Source organism: Euprymna scolopes, chromosome 24 (genome assembly GCF_053919585.1).
Source record: "Euprymna scolopes isolate OS-2025 chromosome 24, ASM5391958v1, whole genome shotgun sequence".
NCBI lineage: Eukaryota > Metazoa > Mollusca > Cephalopoda > Sepiida > Sepiolidae > Euprymna > Euprymna scolopes.
Window position 1 is genome coordinate 51,000,484 of NC_136505.1, and position 8,644 is coordinate 51,009,127.

Genomic DNA, 8,644 nt, shown 5'->3' on the forward strand with positions numbered 1-8,644 from the left:
CTAGTCGTTTGAGGTCACGTTCCGCTGTAGTTCGGCTTATTGTAGAATTATATGGTAGACACACACATGTGATTTCTATGAATTTTATTATATACTAGCGGCTGCGCCGCGTCGGCAATCACAACGCCGAGTCAAACACAAAATCGAGTACACTTAACATCCAGTACACTCACCATCGTCTTACCATCAACGCTTATCCTGTAAACTCGGAGTATAGGAAATTCCAACATGCACAAAACAAAATCACTGAAAAAACAAAAATACCCTAACTAAGGGTAAGAATAATGTGTAAACCTTTGATAAAATATGGATAATATTATTACGAACTTGCCAGGATTCGAACCTGGAATCTTCTGATCCGTAGTCAGACGCGTTATCCATTGCGCCACAAGTCCTCTCCGTATGCTGAAAGATATTACCGCGACTCTATACATACAGTGCTAAATTCCGTTGACATAGGTAGGTAATTTTACGACAATTGCACAGAAACGGCACAAAACCCTATATTTCGGCCTTTTGTGTGACTCAGCGTTGTTCGTTACAAACCATATATATCTACAAAGACAATCTAGAGACTCAGATATTTCCGGGCGAAGATTATGTAGTTATTATTATTAAGACAATGCTCTACCAATTATTACATTAAACCTAATATATATTAGCGATATATATACATACATATATATATATAAATATAAAACTACTTCATTTACTCACATAAAATTAATATACGAAAGTATAGATTTATGCGTAAACTTACAGTATTTACTTTAAAAGTGCTCAACACGTAGGTAGAGCTAGTTAGTAATTTATAAAATATATATGGCGATTAAGCTACACTGAATATTCGGCATTTCATCCACTCTAGGATTCGTCAGGCTTATGCGCGAATTCTGTGGTTGTTTATTTTTTTTATATGGTTCTCCTCTCTTGGGAATTTTAGTTAGCCAATCAGCTTTCTAGTATCCACTGCGCCCCCTCCTATCAGCCAATGGGCATGCATTTTATCGAACAAAGGATCTGTTTTAAAACTAGTTTAGTGGTTTAAGGCAGACATTTTCTTTTTCTTTTTTTATATGTAATTGTACATATGTGTACATACATATATGCACATATATACATATATATACATACATATATGTGTGATCGTTTATGTATATTCATGTTTATTTAATTAATTTATTTGTTTATTTTCTAATGTTTTTGTTAGTTTTTAAAACTATTTTGTATTGCTATCCTAGAGTAAATTTTATTTTGTGAACACAGTTATTTGCTATTTCTATTCTACAGTTTAATAGATTTTGGGGTTCTTTAAAGTACAGGATAGCAAATTTTTCATGAAGGCATAATTTACATGGGTACATTCATAATTAAAGCACATAATAAAAAATACTAAATAAAAACAATATAAACAACAATGTAAACAATAAAAACTAAACAATAAAAAAGTAGACACCATGACAAAAATGTAACTCACACTAGCAGAAATAATAATAATAATAATAATAATAATAATAATAATAATAATAATAATAATAATAATAATAATTATAATAATAATAACAAACCAACCCCGGACAAGAACAACCATACCATAAATAAAAATACTAATAACGAACAAGATAAATGCAACTGTAGACACCGCACACTTTGCCCAGTTCAAAATAAATGTCTAGCAAAAAGCGTATTTTATCAGGCAATAATATTTGCGAAAGAAAACCCGAATAACAAGAAATATTACGTAGGTATGACTTCCTTAGATTTCAAAACCCGATACTATGACCACAAAAGTACATTCAACAATAAAAAACACCGTATAAAAACAACACAAGCGAATAAATACTGGGAGCTCAAAGAAAGCGGACATTCGCCGGTAGTCGAATGGAAATTATAAGACAAGCATCCACGTGTAGGCATTTAGACGACCCATGTAAATTATGCCTTCATGAAAAATTTGCTATCCTGTACTTTAAAGAACCCCAAAATCTATTAAACTGTAGAAGAGAAATAGCAAATAAATGTGTTCATAAAATAAAATTTACTCTAGGATAGCAATACAAAATAGTTTAAAAACTAACAAAAACAATAGAAAATAAACAAATAAATAAATTAAATAAACATGAATATACATAAACGACCACACATATATGTATGTATATATATATGTATATATATATATGTGCATATATGTATGTACACATATGTAGATTTATATATATATAAAAAAAGAAAATGTCTGCCTTAAACCACTAAACTAGTTTTAAAACAGATCTTTTGTTCGATAAAATGCATGCCCATTGACTGATAAGAATGGGGCACGGTGGATACTAGAAACCTGATTGGCTAACTAAAATCCTCAACAGAAGAGGACGATATAAAAACGATAAACAACCACAGAATTCGCGCATAATCCTGACGAATCCTACAGTGGATGAAACGCCGAATATTCAGTGTAGCTTAATCGCCATATATATTTTATAACTTACTATATATATATATATATATATATATATATATATATATATATATATATATATATATATATATATATCCCTTAAAACTATACAAAAAAAATATCACTCGTTAGAAAACTATTTAGTCAGTAAGTTATTCAATCACCTGCAATTACTGCATCAACTTGCTTTCTCGAATTCACAATAGTACCAGTAGTAAGTAATAATTTATTTTTTAAAGGGATAATCGGGGATTTAAAAACAATATATATATATATATATATATATATATATATATATATATTACTTGGATGTCCTCGGGTAAACCAAAACATAAAACTCTCTATCCATATATATATATATATATATATATATATATATATATATATATATATATATATATATATATATATATATATATATATACTGTATTACCTACTGGCCCTAAGTTTTTTCAGGTTACGATGCGGAACACGATGTGTTTCCAGCCTCTCGTTATGGTAAATTTCTCGTATTACGGTGCCATTTATAATATTATTTGATTAGATAAACGTGTATTATATACTGTACTGTATTTTGTTACTAATTTTTAATGCCATATCCCGGGGTTCTACAGTATACATAAATTCTCTAATTTTCCTTTTTATTTTAATGAAATCGCTCAATCGTCGCAGACAAGATGCAAGCAGTAAATGACCACAAGTTATGGTTATGTTTCATTTGCTTATTACAAAGTTTCATACAGTTCACGTTACTAATTTAAAATTTGTTCAAATGTGAATATACATAGAAAAATATTATATTCATGTGGTTTGATTGGAATAATATTCACATTTAATTTGATTGGTTAGAATAAGCAAACATAAATATTACTATGTAGCTTACATGTCAAATACATTTTCATGCAAGACTACATCTATCCATCTATATATATATATATATATATATATATATATATATATATAAGTCAGTAAAGTGAGGAAATGAAGGTATACACACGATATAGTAATATATAGAGATTTGTTCATCTATGTTATAAGTGTATACATAAATTAACGGTGATTTATCTTTATACCATAATATTACGAAACCTAATGCTTTTCATCAGAAGAATAGAGAAGATGCTAGGTAAAATAATAGAGATGCAACGTCGAACGATACTTACATTAGGAAGAAAAAATATTGAGGCTGTTTTGGGGAACTATATCAATCTGTGATATAGGAGGAGTTTTTTTTCTAATATCTATGTAAGTAGGTATAAACATATCCGTTGTAGTAGGTTAATATATATATATATATATATATATATATATATATATATATAAACATAAATTTCATATATTTTAGTGTGACGATTTCCTCATAGGTTGAAACGTGTAGGGTTTTATATAGCATAATTGCCATAAATTTTCATAACCACACACACACATATATATATATATATATATATATATATATATACATATATATATATATATATATATATATATATATATATATATATATACAGGGTGAACAGAAAGTCCTTGGACCAATTCAAAAGTGGTTTATTAATAGAAAATTACAAAAATATAAATTAAACATGAATGAAACTTATAAGTTAGGAAACCAAGAATAAATTCCAATTATTTATTTTCAATGTGATGTCCCTTCCTTTCGATTAGACGTTCAATTTTCTGTCTGAAGTTACCAACCGAGGCACGCAGCGTTTCCTGAGGTATTTTAGTTCATTCACTCAGAAGAGATGTCTTCAAAGCATCAACACTTGGGTGAGCAACAGAACAGACCTTTGCCTCCAACAAAGACCACACCGAAAAATCCATGGGATTCAAATCAGGCGATGCAGGAGCCCATATCTCCTCACTCCAGAATCTTGGAAAATGACGTTGGCACCAGTCCTGAGTTTTTCTGGAGGTGTGGGATGGTGCTCCATCTTATTGGAAGGTGAAAGGCTGATCTTTGAAGTGTTTCTTCATCTCTTCAAATGCTGGAACCAAAATATCGTTAATGTAGCGATCTGTGTTGATCTTAACCCCCTGCTCCACGAAAATCAGAGGCGACTTCCAAGATTTGGAGACTGCAGCCCACACCATGAGGGAAGACGGCTTTTGTCGGCTGAAAACTATTCTCACGGAGTCATCAATGTCTGCCGAAGATTTTGCGTAAACTCTGTCGTTCTGATTGTTAACAGTCGCTTCAATTGTGAAGAGTTTTTCATCAGAAAAAACGATCTCTCGCTCTGCCGTGCCAGCCTTCAGTTCTCCAAGAAGAAGTTTTGCTCTTTCAAGTCTCTTGTGCTTTTGGGCAGGTGTGAGGTACTGTCTCTTTCTCATCTTGTAAGGGGACAACTGGAGATCGTTTTTTACGATGGTTCACATCGAGGTCACGCTCACATTCATGTCTTTAGCCATTTGTCTTGCAGATATCTTCGAGTTCCTCTTTACCTTCTCTCGGACAGCTTTAATCACCTTCTTTGTTCGAGCAGTGCGAGGTCTTCCACTCCTAGGACGGTCTTCAGATGTACCAAGTTCCTTAGATCTGTTCACAACATGGTACACGGTGGATTTAGCCACTTTCAAGAGCTTAATAATCTCTGAGTTTGTCCTTCCCACGCAATGAAGCTGAATTATGGCCTCTAGTTTGCTCATTTTTCTGAAAGTCTAAACAAAATTATTTTAATATTTTTGTTGAAAATAATTAGATCAATAGTTAGACTAAATACTTACTTTATTTGAAAAGAGAAAAAGTGATTTTATCAATATTTAATTTTAAAACTAAAAATGGTCCAAGGACTTTCTGTTCACCTTGTATATATATTTATGTGTTTATTTCGCAATGTGTTTATTTCGCAAATCAAACATCTCATCTACATCGATGAGGGTAATTTTGATTTTTAACTATACAAAAGTAGATTTCATACATGTGTGGTTCACAATCAGGTAATTGTAAAGTATTCCAGCTCGTAAATACTCAAACGTCGAAGGAGAAGGTGGAAAAAACATTTAAAACAAAGGAAAAATGCATTAGGTTGTAAAAAAAAACAAATATTTATTGGAGAAAATATATATAAACACAAAACATCATCTTGATTTCCAATGCTAATCGGCTTTAATTAATCGAGATCGGATATCTTTCCTGTGCTTAGGACAGAGTTCGGATCGCATGGACGAGTTTCGATAATTTACGATTGTCGACACGTTACATTACATTACAGCAACTGTGAATCCAATAGCTGCAAACAATGATTCATCTACAAAAGGAAGTTTATTCACAGATTGTGGCGCACAACTGAACTTTCAGCGCAAAAATTTTCTCAAGGTTAACACAAGGCTATTATTATCATTAAAGCAAGAATAGAAAGATACTTTAATGAAAGAAAACGTATATGGAATTTAAACCCTAAAGATAGCATGTATTTAAAACAGCATTCCTAGGAAGGTAAAACTAGAACTTGAAACCATGGAATAGATGGTATATTACAAGGTACATTATGTAATGCAGAATGAGTATTTTTTGTTGATTTAGTTTCATAGTATTAGGCTGAAAAAATGTTCTTGCGGAATTTTTTATTTTTATTTTAAATGATGTATTTTCGTTATAATAACTTTACTTTATATATCATTTTAAAGAGTGGTTTTTCCTATGTCTAATCTTTAAATTACAATCCTTTTGAAACAATTATGTCTTTTTTCATGTTGAATGGGAAAAAAGAAAATTCGCATAATTTTATTATTTCATTTCAAGCTAGGCCGAAATACTGATCAAACCGCTCGCGGTATCAACGAAGTGTTTGGTCCAGGGACCACTACTGAATGGACAACACAATGCTGGTTTAAGAAATTACGTGGCGGCGACGAGAGGTTTTAAGATGATGAGCACAGTAGTTGGCTGTCAGAAATTGACATCGATTAATTAAGAGTTTAGTGGAAAGCAACTCATGCAAAGCTGTTAGAGAACTTGCTTCGGAATTAGTCTAAACGTATACGACGATTTCCAACCATTTGCTAAATGTGTGCCTCCCAAGTTGAACAACAACCAAAACAAACGCCGTTATGAAGTTTCATCTTTCCTTCTCTTACGGAACAAGAACGGCCCGTTTCTCTACCGGATTATGACCTACGATAACTAGGGACGCTCAGCCCAATGGCTAGACGCCGATGAAGCTCTCCGACAGTTTCCGAATCCAGATCTGCACCAAAAGAAGGTCACGCGAAGTGTATACTGGTCTGCGACGGGTCTCATTTATTACATTTTTTTTAATGCAGGCAAAGCAATTACGGGGGAGAAGTACTCCCAAAAAATAGATGAAATGCACCAGAAACTTCGACAACAACACCCAACATTAGTCAATAGAAAAGGTCAAATTCTTCTTCCACGACAAATATCCGAACGCACATTGCTAAACTGATCCTGCAGAAGTTGAATGACTTCGGCTACTAAACTAATCCGCCATACCTTACAGACTCCTCACCTACCACTTGACACTTTCTAAAGCATCTCCACAACTTTCTGCGTGAAAAATGCTCCAAAGACTTAAGCGATAACAAAAACGCATTTAGCAACTTTATCACCACCAAAACGTAAGATTTTTACGTAACTGACATAATTACACTTGTTTTGATTTGGCAAAAGTGCCTTGATCTTGGCGTGTTTATTTTGGTCAATAAGTTTTTGTTTGAGCCGAGATATGTTCATCTGAATTTGAAGTTAAAAATACCAAGAACTTTCTAATCAACTTGATAGAATCGAAAAGGAAGGAAACTATTACTAACCAAATTTCTAAAATACGTTAACTATGCGGGTAACAGTGAAACATTAGAAAAAATATCAAAATGATCAACCTGAAAGTTTTTAAAATATGATCGAAAACATTTTTAACTTTTGGTAGATATTCTATTTTGTCAGTATAACTATCTGCATATTAAATATCCTTGTCTGTAAATCTGGCTGTGTGGAACGGGTTCTACTAAATTACTTCATCAATTTGATCTACAAACTTGAGACTTTATATATATGGGCTTTGGGGATGTGGGACAATTTCAATTTGGTTTTTAGCCAGTAAAAATATATTCTAATGGTGTCAAAATTAAAAAAAAAAAACAAGCAATTGAAACTTGGCTGGTGTATGGCAACAAAACATATGCGTATTACATATGCGCAAATATACATTTGTACTTTTAACAACGTCATTTGTTAAGTTTTTATATGAGCATGGGTTGATTTAAGATTGTAACGTATAATGTTGGAGATCTATATTTTGGTTTCAATTCTAGCTGATGGTACTTAAGTCAGGTTTTTATTTTTAACCTTTCAAACCACTATTATATATTGAGTACAGTATAACAATCAATCAAGAATTATCCCTACAATAATGAATACAAAATCTGCATAAATAAAAATATCATACTTAAGCGTATTTACGGACAACGCCAAACGGCCTGCTAGTTAAAATGTTAAGAATATAGATTCTTCTAAAATGGAAAAACAAATGCACGGAAAAACAGACTTCCAAAATATTTATGAAGCAATAGAAAATGCTAAAAAATATTCTATCTAAAAAGAAATTATATTTTTATTCAAAATCGGCTCCAACGGAAACAGCTATTAAACAACTAAAGAAATAATGGGAACGTGACTCTGCTTTCAGATACGTCTGCCGCATATTTACCTTTGCAATTAAAACGTTTTAGATGCTTAAAAAGTTACATATCAGCAACACCCAGACAAATATTTTCACGCGTTTCCTTATCTTTTCAGATCCAATAGGCAAATTATCTAAAAATTATTGTCTAGCCTAAAATGCATATTAATATATGTAACTATACTCCAGTATGCCTAAACGGTCAAACAAACAAAGTTAGGCTGACAAAAATAATTCCTTCTTGTCAATTTCGGCAACGAGATGGTGGATTCATCAATTTTTATCACGAAAACAAAATAGGAACACTGCCAGTATCAACTGCAGATATATATTATTTAAAATTATCGGCGGCTTTATTAGATGCATTGTCGTAACTGCTTTGAGAGATATACCTGCACAGTTAGTCGCGAAATAATATTGCAAGAAAGGATGAATGTTTCGATTTCTCTATAAGAGCATAACAATTTGAATCAAAAGAGTTTGATAAATTTATGAACGTTTAGAGAAAAAGTATCTCCATCCCATCCATAGCCCTCGAGCCCCTGAGGGA

General features: G+C 32.1%; 1 non-coding gene across 1 annotated transcript; it reads right to left on the reverse strand.

Annotated features, from left to right (window-relative positions):
* Positions 1 to 322: 322 nt before the first annotated feature.
* On the reverse strand, positions 323 to 395 carry Trnar-acg (transfer RNA arginine (anticodon ACG)). Its single transcript has one exon. It is a non-coding gene; the product is annotated as a tRNA-Arg (tRNA).
* Positions 396 to 8,644: the final 8,249 nt, after the last annotated feature.